A 12,918-nucleotide genomic window follows, 5' to 3' on the forward strand; every position below is an offset into this window, starting at 1 on the left:
CCATTCAAATCACCATTTTATTAATAATACCAGCTCCCTCAACCCTGTTTAACTTTGAAATATTTCCCGTTTTATTATATGGCCATAAAGATATAAATATTGCCTTCAGTGTTTGTGACAGATCCAGATGTTTTTTTGATAATCAAAGGACATTTGAACACGCTATCACCATGCTACAAATCCCAATCGAAAGGGAACACTGCGCTGCTCACGTTAATGTCAGAAAGCTTTGAACTGAGGAATCTTTTGATTTTTGGAAACCGGATGTGATAGATAACCGTTCCTGTTTGAAAACAAATCAAATGAATCCGATCCACAGAGTTGATAACTGCACTTTGAAATATTCAAACAAAATGTGTTGAAGGCTACATTCACAGATACCAGTATAACCCTTTAGGTTCTCTACAACCTCAGTTTGATTATGTCCTCGTCTTCCAGACAGTTGGCTTGGGGTAGTGAATCCTGATTTTATAAATCAGACTGACAAGAAGTGGAGCCAGAATATTCAGATTAAATTCACAATCAGTGTAGAGGGTATCCACATAAAGCCTACATGTGGTCTAGTGGCCCCTTTATCAGATAATACCAGATTAAAAATGGGCTCACTCTATGATTTGTGCTTCATACTATGTTTGCTTAGTGGCTTGAATTGTTGAAGTGTTGCAAACTATGGGGGTCGCCAAAATAGGTAATGTTAGAGGAAGACATGAACCAGAGCAGTACTGGAGGTGAGGTGCAGAGATTCCAGGAGCACATTATTCATCATAAGTCCTTGGCTGTGGTGAAAAAAGTAAGAGGAATTCTCCTTTTTGTAAACACTTTTCTCGACCTCGACGGAATACGTCATGAGGCTAAAGAAAGATGTGAAGGGGAATTCATAAGCACAAATCGGTGGTTCTCAGAAAATCCGACTGCACATCGGCTTATTTGAACCAACTTTATCTGTAACACATTCTTTCTCACTACATCAGGCACAGATGGGGGAGCGGCCTTTGGCTACAATCCATACTATCACGTTTTCAAACTTAAATGATTATCAATCGTTATTATTTATCCCCGCTCACACTAACACCTGAAAATGCATAGTGCATGCCAGTGAATACAGGGAGGCAATGTGCGACACACTGATCACAGGACCTGTGGCATATTTCCTGAATAATTGCTCCCACGCATGTAGCTGCATCGTTATAAAATGCAGAATTTAACATCACACAACCGCTCTAACCAAAGGAAACCGGGTCAGCAACTCTTGTAATTGGTTATCCAGGTAGCCGAGGCTGATTGTTTTCAACCAGAAGGGGGGGTCATGTGATAGGAGCGTGACTAATCAGCATATTGTGGCGGAAAAGACCCAATCAGCATTCTTCTGCAAAAGAACCACACTACATTGTTTTGCAATTGTAGTGTGGTTGTAGCCTTTATTTCTGGTGTGCTCACCCCATGTGAGCCTGGGTGCAGCCAATGTGGTGCTGAGAGCCGCAGTAGTCCTCTCAAATGTACTAAACATGTAGTATAATACAATAAACTATTAATTACAAGTATTTATAGAACATTGTTTAGTGTTTTTACGTTGTAACTTCCCTCATTGTATTCATATACATGTCATGTAATCTTTTTCTCTTCTTTCCAAACACAATATTTCCCTCCGCACGTCGTGTTTTGGAGGCTTGCGGAACGTTTAAGCTGCTGCAGCCTCTCACATTACCTCGCTGAGTCATGCACAGAGTCATACACAGCCTCGACACGATTTCTGGTGTCCTTGTCATCCACATCTCTGTTTGAATCCCTTTTGATGATTCCCCCCCCCACCCCTGCACCTGATGTCTGCTGGTTGAATGTGGGAAGCGCTTGGAAGTGTGGAGAAATACTGGCATCTGTTGTTTGTGTCCCACATTGCACACTCTCAAAGTTTCAGCTTGTAACAGCTTGCAAACCCCCACATCCACGCCTGCAAGTGCAATCTTACCTGCACTTGAACCCCAATTGCATCTCACCCCTTGCTATGACGATGCAGGACATTTGCATTTACATTTTGAGTGTGGGCATTCAGATAGAACCAATATGCACAATATTTGTCATATTACTAAACATTGTTGCTCAAAAAAGAAGGAGAATTTAAATTTCCTTTTTTTGCTGCAGTGTTGAAGCGCCCGTGCTGCAAACACTGACCCGTGCACCTCGGCCGGCAGTAGCCCAACATGCTGTCGAGCCTTTGAAATGCAACATGCACCGCAGCCAATACGTGTATGGGCCTGTTTTTAAAATGAGTGCACTGTGGTGAGGCTGACCACTTGATAGCTTGCAGCCGCACATAATGGACCATCCGCACTCGACAACATCACTATCCATCTGCCACAGACCCAATCATTAGGCAACGCCATGAGCAGTCAAGTCACATCTTTGCAGGTTTCTGCAGCTCCCCCATACGTGGCTCTAAAGAACGCCGCTCTCTTGCTTCTGCAATACGATACATTGAAGCCTTTTTCTTCTTCCAACTTCAAATTGCTGTGAGAGCACAGCACACCTCCTGCAGGACGGGTCGCTGGAACAGTTGAAGCACTTGAGAGAAGACTCAGGCACCAAGCACATACTAATACGAGCCATTTGTTGTGAAGCACTGTGACGTAAAACAGCGCTGCAGGCAACAGGGCATGTTGAACCAAATGTGAAAGAAAATACAGCAGATGAATAGCGAGTGCACGCTGCACTCGAGGAATATGGTGACGCCACTACATCAAAGTCAAATAATACGAGAAACACAAAACATGCAGTCGGCTTGTCCAACAGATTTAAACGAACCCACATTTTAATTTCAAAGTTCAACCAGGCAGCGTGTCTGTAGACAATGATGGATGATCTCAGCGGCTAATTCTGTGAGTGCAGCGATATTATAACTGAAAGAAACAACAGATTTACAAAAAATATCCAAGCTACACGTTGTGGGGTTGTAGCGTCGTGATTGGCAAGACCATCAGTTGGTTGAATTGCTCTCATCTGACCAAAATCTTAATGGTCGGACAATTCTTGGTACTTTCATAACGAGATTTTTTTTAAAGTTAGTTGGCGGTGGGGTTTCTATGCCGCATTGTACTTTCAACAATGGCAAAAATGTATTTAATTCTCTTAAGAGGAGACAATCTTTTTTTAAATCAGTAAAAAAACGTTCAGAAGAGGTCTTGGAATTTCTCCATTGACGGCAATGAATATGATAATAACCCATAAGGATTATCATGTTTACAATGTCAGAAACGGATGGAAATGTTAAAGGTCGGAAAGCCATCTGCTTGAACCAATTTCTCATATCTAGACAAAATTTGTTAGGAACAGGGCCATGGAAAAATGAAAAATTCGGCCACTGGGTAAATCTTGGCCTCGGGGGAAATGTGGTCATTTGATCTGATTTTAAAAATGCTTTATCCATTCTGGACAGGGTCTCCATTCGATAAATGTGTAGCCCTCGATTATAGTCATAAAAAACACGGATCCTCCAGTTATTAGAGGGTTGAGGCCGTTATGCTACGTGATAAAGTAGCAAGATACAATGAGGTGTATAATTTAACCACCTCCATCTTCCTAGTCCCTGTGGGAGAGGCGGTTGTTTAGCTGTTTTTTTTATAACAAAGGTTTTAAGTGCTCTCTCATTTCCTTTAGGTAATTTTATTTGATTTAGAGTCTCATGCTTTCTAATTTCAGGCCCTGCTCCTTTACTGTGTATTTTAGTCCATAGACCTCCAAGGTATAATCATTTTATTACAGAACTTTAACAGAACTTTTATCGATTGTTTGATCCAAGCGCGACAAAGGGCTTATTCTGGCTGTTTTTTATATTCACGTCTGCTGCCAGTCACACCCCATGTCTAGCAAATTCCTCTATCTTGCTGAATCCTTCAATCTAAAATCAGTTAAAGATCTTACCCATGCGAAAGGTCATATACCCTTGGTACTTTCCTCGGGTCTCTGCCCAGAGAGTGTTGAACTAATAGATGTCTTTGCATCAGACCACAAAGCTGGCGATTTTGAAAGCTCCTCTTCTCTTTTCAAAGCTCACACCATGACTTACTCCCACATTCTTACTGCTGACTCTGCAGCAAAATCCAGCAATAGTTTTCTTTCCCTACTTCTACACTTCTCCAAAATCCAGATGAAATATTAAAATCTTTTTACAGTCACTGTCCTTCCATCCTCGATCACATTGCTCCGATCAAAATGAGAATGCAAAAAGGAAACACCCTCCCCTCGTTTTTATCTAATGTGGTAGAGAAAATAATCTCTCTCATCTCTTTTAAACATAATAATAATAATAACAACAACAATCAATGGATGCAGCTCCAGTGTTTTTTCTTCAGATCTCGGCTTATGACTAAAGGTGACCAGACCTTTGCTGTTCGAGCCCCCTGACTGTGGAACACTCTATTGAAATCAGGCAGGCAACATCATTAGTATAATTTAAATCTCGTCTCAAAACTTTCCTTTATCGCAAAGCATTTATGAATACTTAAAAACCTTGCTGGATTTTATCTTCCCACTCTTGACATTTTACTAGATTTGCTTTATTTCACCTCCCAGTGTTTTTATGTTGTTGAACCTTCTGTTGTATGTATTATGGTTTTTGTTATTGTTGCTTTGGTTCTCCTTCTCTGTAAAGCACTTTGTAACCTTGTTAAGTGAAGTGCTACACAAATAAAGTGGATTATTATCATCATTTGATATCATCTGCATAAAAGTGAATATACAGGTAAACACTTATAATTCAGAAACAAACAATTGTAGTCAAAGGCAGCCGCTACTACAATCCACCACCAGAAGACTTACAGTGTTTTTGGAACGCTCCGGTGTCCTGAATATCAGGGGTCCTTGGTGGACATTTGTTTTGAGCTCACCCAAATGTCTCTTCCCACTGTGCAGCTCTCAGTTTAGCATCAGACAGGGACCCGGGGCATCCTAGTGGGACCTTCGGGGAGCCTGGGGGGGGGGGTGGCATTCTTAACAGGTGCTTAAATCCTGAGATATAGTGTCAATGCAGAGGAGCAGCAGTTGAACAGCGAGGCGCTCACGGGTCACTGGGCTCCACTGAGTCCGCTGGTCTCTGCTCAGTGACTGTGACCACCGGAGGCGAAGCGCTGAGAGGAAATCAAGTGGCAAATAGTGAGCTTTGCCTGGTGGCTCCCAGAGATGTAACGTTGTTGAGTCCAGCTTTCACCGCATGGAGAACTTACTGAATGGGACTCGGAAGACATCTCCGTCTCCAGTAGACATGTATTTGTGCATTAGGTGAACCGTGCAAATGGGAATTAAGTTCTGTCGGCTTTAAGTTTACTCGAAATTTCTCACCTGCCAGAACAAATGCATGAGCAAATAAAGTGTGCAGCAGGAGGGGACGTATAGAAGTGAGCTGTCGTTGCAATTAACGAGTTGCTTTCTGTCAGACGAGTGGAGGTTCCTCTCGTAGGTCACTGCCCAAAGTGGACCAACGTGATAAAAGAAGTAAAGAGAAGAAAAGAGAACAAAGCGAGAGACAGAGAGCTATTGGTGATCGGCCCAGTTAAGAGAGATGCCCCGGCCCATATCGCCTCATTTCCATTTTGCTGCCTCCCCAAAAGCCAAACATATTTATTGCCCGATACCATTTCAGCTACAAAGCAAAAAAAAAAAAATGTTAATGTGCTTAACAGAGGCTTTCCATATGCTTCAAAAATAGCTGGCGCTGCTGGAGAGAGCTGCAGCCGCTCTGCAGGCAACAGCCAGAGGAGAGGAGCAGAGCAGCAGTGGATCCAAGGTCGCCGCTCCCAGTCACCCCAATGATTCACGGCTGAAACACGAGGCAGAGCGCCACAAGAATTGAGATATCAAAGGATGTCGTGAAAAAAATCGAAAGTGATAACTACACAGTGTTTGGTCTGTGTGATTATCAGAGGCATTCGGTGAAGGGAGAAAAGTCAGTAACATGATTTATATGAGAGCTGTAACTGTTCAGATGGAATTCGAATCTTACACTAATACTTGTGGTTCATATAGTGTGGGATCTGAAAAATATGAATATCCTTAAAATATAAATACAACTGCAATGCATACAACTTCAGTCGTATTGTTACATTTGAGAATATTCATACAGATCAAGTGGTCAAATCTTTGTTGAAGCTTTACAGTACAGTTTGCCATTCACCCATTCACACACACAATCATACAGTGCACCCACGGGCAGCCCTTTCTTCCATGAGGGGCAATTCAGGGTTCAGCATCTTGCCCAAGGACACTTCGGCATTCAGACGGGGAAGACTGGGGATCGAGGCGCTGACCTTCTGGTTGGAGGACGGCCGCTCTTTATATTGCTTGTAATTTCTAGCTGTGCCACATTGCGGTGAGGCTGGGCACTCAGGCTGACGCCCCCCCCATGTTTAATGCATGAGTGAGAGCACAGGGACATGAATGTTGTTTGCACCATTTGTTGCTGTGGTGTGCTCTGCTGCACCTGAGGTGAGTAACTGGTAGCACCCTTTCACACTCCTTAGTTAGTCTGCCTCTCCACAAGTGGCCTAAACTCACTTTTCTCCTTATTCTGTGGTTTTGACATTTGATATAATTTTTAGGGATAGTAGTTTTAAAGGTTGGTGTATGGTAGAACATTTCAATCCTCCTCTTTGGTGTGTTAATGCTTCTTTTTCTTCCCCAGCAGTTCCAGCCGCTGTGATTTTGATTATTTTGAATTCCTGAGAAAAACCCGTCTCTGCCTCTTCTAAGTACGACCTTGTGCAATTTATTGGTGTCCAGAGAAGGACCTTGAAACAGTAGATCAGTAGGTTTGTTGTTCAAATCTCATTCTTCTGTTTATGGCCCCCACCACACAACCCATTCCAAATAGGCAGCTCCAGAACAGCCACTGCACTAATTGTGTTGGTTGAAAGCATAATCCAATCGCAGTCACTTTTCCTATCTATGTCTGAACTAGTCGAGGTGCCTTGTGGGTAATGTAGGCACTTTTGACAAGGAAGTGCGACACACTCGGCACCTCAGCTCACACGGACATTCCGACATGGAGACACGCTTGAAGACGCTTTAACTGTGCAAGACTTTGAACTGAGCTGGGGGGGGGGGACAAAAGCACCTGGGTGATAAGATTATCTTCACGCCCGGTTCATCAGCCCCGTCAGTCTGTGGTCGCTGCTGCAAACTTATCATTAATGAGCCCGACAGGAGTCACAGAACTCCGAAGGTCAAAGCATGCTATAAATGATATATTTGACCGGATTTTAAGTGACTTTGCTGACTGGGTTTTATGGTTTTATATTAATCTTCACTTCAATACTTTTGCTAGCTAGATTTGGAGCATAAACAATTTTTTCCCCCCCTTAGAAATCAAGGGATGTAATGACATTTCCTTATCAAGAAAAACATTGATGTCTGATAATTCACCCAAAGGATATGAGAAATATGAGCATTTCATTACCTTAAGATGAACCCTTTATATCTCCATAAGCTGGGTGTAGACCTGAGAGTGGGCAGTTGAGACATGTCCCTACAAGGTGTTGTTTAAGGTTATATGGGGCCAATAGTGTAGCAATATTATTTGTGTGTGTGTGTGTGTGTGTGTGAAGTTGTGTAGAATTAAGAAATCCGGACCTTTTTACAGCACTGCACTGTAAGTAACAGCTGAGCTCAGCTAATGAGAATCTTCTCCAATCAATCCAAACATGCATCCTCTTTGAAATTAGTGAGAAAATATTTCGTATTTAATGCCTCCCTCCCTGTTTCCACGAGCGGATCAGGAGCTGAGTCTTCACGGCATGTGGGTCATTAAACAGCCCTATATCATTTACACATGAGCATTACTTCATAAAATAAATTAGCCAAAGCTTGTCCAACCGATAATGTGAGGCACCATTTTATTCTGTAAAATCCTGTCGGCAGCAGTCTGCAACCCACACTTCAGGAGCTGAATGAAAAATAATACAGACACATACAGTTTTCATGTAATTTAAAGAACAGATCATGGCTGTAGCGCTATCATGAAACCCATGAAGCTCTACCTACAGTTTTCAACATTTATTGTCATGTAACATTTTCTTTACTATCATGTCAAGATTATTATTATTAGTTTTAAAGGGGTGAAACCGAGTTATACAGAGCGCAACCCGCCACAATTTAAGAAAACGTCCACATAGACAAAAAAAGGTGAAAATAGAGAAAACCTTTGAATCAATTTGACAGCACATGCGTGGGAAATGGGAAGATACTATGCAAATACTCACAACACAACCCAATACTCACAGTACAACTGAATACTCACAGTACAACAAAATACTCACATCACAACCCAATACTCACAATACAACAAAATACTCACATCACAACCCAATACTCACAATATAACAAAATACTCAGATCACAACCAAATGCTCACAGTACAACAAAATACTCATAACCCAACAAAATACTGACATATATAATATTTTTATATAATTTAGATATTTAATTTTTGGATTAGATTGTTCCATTCACTTCCATTTGATCGAATGGCGCGGCCATTGTTGAAATTGTGTATTTTGAAAAATGGAACTTGGATGTATCAGAATGTGAAATCAGGAGCAGTCAGCGATTGGAAACTGCTTTTTCAAGATGGAAGGAATGAAAGCTGGGGTTTGGGGATAAGGTTGCATTTCCTGCACCTCTGCATATAGAACGGCTTAAAATGCTGAGGCTTGAGGTTTGAGGCAGCGTGCCCATTTATCTAATTGCGAAAATATCAACTGTAATATAATTACTTATGTATTTTTTAAAAGAAAATGACATTTAGAAAAACGTATGACACCACTGTAATCCTCTTCATCCTTCTTAGAGCAGGAAGCAGGTTAAATGTTAAAGTAATTTTGACGTCATAATTTGTATAATTCTGACTGATTGTACTATTTTGCGCCCATGTACATTAAAGTAAAAGCACTAACGCATTACAGACAATTACATAATGATACAGTTACAACATACAATTTCCATACTTTGTTCATATGAGTCTTTAGATAGAACATAATGAATGACATCTTAATCTGACTGACTGTATTTTACAGTTTCACGCTGAAGGTGAAGTAAGACTTCAGCTTCCAAGTACAATGTATTATTACTTTTGGTTTGAAGTGAAATCCGAATTAAAACATAGGGTTTAGGGATTCAGTCACTGTTGCAGCTTCAGGGCTTCCATGAGTTTGACTTTTACAGTATCTGAACAGAGAAGTGTGTGGGGGGTCCGAGGAGTTAAATATGAGGGTGCTGCGGTGCAACCAGTAGGGAGCAGTGTTGTAAAGCAATCCCAAAGGGCATTTGGAGCATCACTCTGGAGGTCAAGATGAGAAAAGTGTAAAGTTGCACTGCAAGAGCAGCTGACAACGATACGTGTATGTACGTACTGAAAACAGAGCTGCTCCTCAGTGTGTAAGGCAGAATTTATTGATTTTTTTTTTTTTACAATATAAAGTTCTCTTTTTTTCACTTTTTCTTAATTTGTTCAGCCTGAAAAACTCATGTTGTGCAACCCAGTGTTCCTAAGACCCACAGAACCTATATTTAAAGTGTATATGCCACTTACAGGGGAAACAAATATGATGGAATGAAAAAATATCGGAGATTTTGAGAATAAAGATGAAGAAGTCATAATATTACGAGAATGAAGTCACGATTTGATGAGAAAAAAGTCGCAACATTATGAGAAAAAGAGTTTAACTCACTCTGGATACCAATCTCGATGTTTCTTAAGACACTACGAAGTCCATTTCAATAGAACACAGATATAACCAATAAAGTCGACCACTGCCAAACATTTCCTCCTCCATAAAAGAGACAACTTCTTCGCGGTTCTTTCTTCAAACACAGTTTCTTGCACAATCCTTTAAAAAATGCCCAATACTTAATAATAATAATAATAATGTAATATTACAACTTTATTATCGAAATCGAAAAATATTATTCAAAAGTATAGGGTCCAGGGCCGGTGTATAGCTCACCTTGTAGAGCTGCCTCAACCCGCAGAGGCCGGGGTTCGATTCCTACCTGCGGCCATTTATGCATGTCCTCCCCCACTCTCTCTCTGTCCCCCCTTCACAGCTTACCCTCTGCCCCATCCATTAAAGGCAATAAAAAGCCCCCAAAATATATATAAGAAAAAACCAAAGAAAAACTAAAGGAACCGTCCTGTGGTGTCCTTCTGTACGTGTTTCTTTTTTTCCCATATCTTGTTATCAAGGACCCGCTCTGTGGCGATTTTCTTCAACACAAACTGAGACTTTGGAACAACTTTGCTTTGTCTGGTTCCAGCAGTTTCACAGCAGTTGAGAGGCTCCGGCACCAACCCTCCCTCTGAGTGAGGCTTCAGCTTCTTAGCCATCAGCTCGCTCGCGACAAAACCTGACTGCAGTAACTTTGTCCCTGTCAGAATCTGATCTAGCGAAAGCTGCTTGTTGGGAACCAATCTCCACGACAGCCGGAGCCTGTTCAGTCATTCTGTCTTGCCGTCTAGCCAGTGTTTTATGCCTTTACACTGACAGTGCTTGGTAGCTTAGTGCTTGGAATGTTGTCAGCAAACATTCTGTCATATGGAAGAAGGTTTGTAGCAACACCGATAACATTTATACAGAGCCGGCTACAGCTGCACCGCGAGAGAACTTCTGTTCAAAGGCAGCGCCAAGTGTTGTTTCTCTTCAGCACTGACATCTCACTTTCCATATAGGAGTAGCAGGCAGTGTCCTTAATCACTGGCTGACATCTTCCTTCAACCTTAATCGACAATTCCTCTTTATTACAACTTAAACCTGCTTTTAAAGTTCATCCGACGATTGTCTGACCAAAAAGCTGATTTCCATCAATAGCCATTTAATGTATTTGTTTTATATAATCCCCCCCCCCTTTCTGCACATAGTGAATTATCTGTATTTATGTAGTCCTTTCTAGTCTGCACCCATTTACACACACATTCATACAGTGCATATGTGAAGCACTCTCTCTGTCACACATCAATCACACACTGTTGTCACAGCCATCAGGGGCATTTCGGGCTTCATTATCTTGCCCAAGGACACTTTTGCATGTGGAATGGGGGTGTGTGAACATTAAAGTTTGCCTGTTCCTGCTCTGGAATGAAACTGCCCTCACATGAACCAGGTCCTAACAGAAAATGGTGCAGACTGTAACCCACTGTTTTCACTGTTAAAACAACTTGAACGTGTTTGGCTGCAGTGTAAACAGATACACCCGCTGCTCTTTGTTTCCTTTCTAACAAAGAAGCTGCTCTAGGAGGATATAAGCTCAATATATTATATTGTTTCTTATTTCTATATCCTTTATGCTTCCACAAACACACCACAGCAAATCCCTTGTAAACCATGTGTGATGCCCATTCTCCTACAACAGAGTCAGATGGAGTATGAATCATGAGCATGTGCTTTTTCTCGAGCGCAGCAATTACTTTGCAGGCACAATGTTATTATTATTTATATAAAAGGACTAAACTAATAAAGTGAGGCCAACGCTGTACGAAAAAAGCAATTATTCTTTAACTAAGTCATAAATCTCTGTATTATACTGGCTCAAACTAATATTCCACGCCTTTCATGCTAACACAATATTATGAAAATGTTCTTTCGGGATCATTCACCTTCATGGTCAAACACCTGCTGTGCAAGAAAATGAAGCCCTGCCGACACCATTAGAGTAGTTATGTTGCGGTAACCATTATTGGAATCAATAAAAAGTCAGTCCTGCTCCTCTGGTCATCTCTTCATTCCTCCACACTGATTACCAAATAGTGTATAATACTTAAAAAACAATTTTAGACTCTTGTATAAAGAATAAAAAGATAACAGACTGTGGGTTATGTCTATATAAACTGTATATAAAGATGGAGGACGTGTCACTTCCTGCTAGTGTCCAAAAATGAAACCAAAGTATTTTGGATGCAAATCAGCCAGAGTCTGCACAGTAGGGGACCAAGGGATGGAGCCGATACTCAGCTGTCAATCATGAAGATTCACCCTGTTTTTAAGCATGAATAACTTTTGGCCCGTTTCCGATCCACTAGCATGGGGTAGGCAGTGTTTATGAACTACACTGCAGCCAGCCACAAGGGGGCGATCAAAAGGATCAAGACACTTCATTGGCTTCACTTTTGGGGGAGCTGTCATGGTCCTTATGTCACCTCATTGAAAACCGCCTCCTCTGTTAACCCTTTAGTGGGTCTCAAACTGGGTGGAGGGGGCCCCCTGGGGGAAGCATAGAGCCAATGCAGGGGGTGCTTGGATGATCAGGGGAAATTATGGAGTAAGTCGAAGTTGAATGGATTGAGTTTTTATTTCATTAAAATTCAACTTGGATCCTCTTCTAATTAGTTGCTTCCCCTATCATTGTTTATGTTTTTTTGTTTTTTTTAAGTAGGGCGGGGAGGCCAACCTCTTTTGGCTTCTGAAGGGAATGGGGCCACGCCAGAAGAAGTTGGAGAACCACTCTTTAACCCGAGCAAAAGGCTACAAATGTGAGGCATGAATTTGTTGTTCTTTGCTCTGCAGTCGTGTCTGAACCACAGCAGATGGCTGACGGCTTTGATTCTCCCCACAGCTATATCAAACACTCAATAAAACTGAGAGCGCTCTCATAAACACACACACACACACACACGCACGCACTCACTCTAGGTCAGAGCCATGAAAGGCATCCTCAGCCTGCAGCAGTTCGGGAGCTTGCGTTTACCCTGCTCCGGCAGCAGAATTAGGGCAGAGCGCGCATGTGACAGCGGGGTGCACGTGAGTCAGTGCAGCGCTGCGGTAACACGAAAACAAAACAAAAAATAAATAAAACAGACGTGATCAAAACTCCCGGGCCTCTGGGTTTTCAGTCATGCAGGGAGAAACTGTTTGAAATCTGTCTTACAAAAAAAAAAAACTT

Source organism: Hippoglossus stenolepis, chromosome 24 (assembly GCF_022539355.2).
Source record: "Hippoglossus stenolepis isolate QCI-W04-F060 chromosome 24, HSTE1.2, whole genome shotgun sequence".
Taxonomy (NCBI): domain Eukaryota; kingdom Metazoa; phylum Chordata; class Actinopteri; order Pleuronectiformes; family Pleuronectidae; genus Hippoglossus; species Hippoglossus stenolepis.